The sequence below is a fragment of the Vombatus ursinus genome, unplaced genomic scaffold (genome assembly GCF_900497805.2).
Source record: "Vombatus ursinus unplaced genomic scaffold, bare-nosed wombat genome assembly UNPS02014784.1, whole genome shotgun sequence".
NCBI lineage: Eukaryota > Metazoa > Chordata > Mammalia > Diprotodontia > Vombatidae > Vombatus > Vombatus ursinus.
Window position 1 is genome coordinate 23,612,334 of NW_020954562.1, and position 815 is coordinate 23,613,148.

Sequence of the window (815 nt, forward strand, 5' to 3'; positions counted from 1 at the left end):
AAAGAAAGAAAGAAAGAAAGAAAGAAAGAAAGAAAGAAAGAAAGAAAAGAAAGAAAGAAAATTACCCGGGGGGGGGGGGGGGATTAACTTAGGTCATTGGATGAGCTTAATGGAATCCAAGAAGTATCTTCTTTCACTGTTAGTTGTTGGGCCCAATGTTGTGGACTTGTTTCCTGAAAGCTCAAAAGAGAAAGAAGAAAACAAACAAGTGTTGTGCCTGATACCCGATGCAACATTCCATACCCAGAGTTCTACATTTGTCTATGTAGATAGGTGACTACTTGATCTGTTTATTGGAGACAAAATTGAACATTATATTTAAGTGGAATTCAGATGATATTCAACAGTGTTTTCTATTATTACAATTACTATGCTCTGTATTCACCAAGTTTAGATTTTAGCAAAGCATTTGACAAAGTCTTTGTTGTGTTATCCTAACAGAAAATAAGGAAAGATTATTACCAGAATATAGTACAAGTAGGTGACTTTATAACTTGATGAATGACTGGACACAAAGAGTAGTATACATGTAATTTCAACTTGGAAAAATTTTTATAGGAAATTTATGTGTGTGTTTATATAAATGTGTGCATGTACACATGTATATAAATATATACATATACAAATATGTATATATATGTGTATATATAATCACTTGAAGTAGTTTAGAGTTTCAAAAAGCACAACCAAGAAAATATGTGCATACATATTTCTTTCTTCCAAGTTTTTATAATGTGTGTGTGTGTGTGTGTGTGTGTATGTGTGTGTAGCCCCATTTATTGTCAATGATCTGAAAAAAAGAACAGCTGGAATGC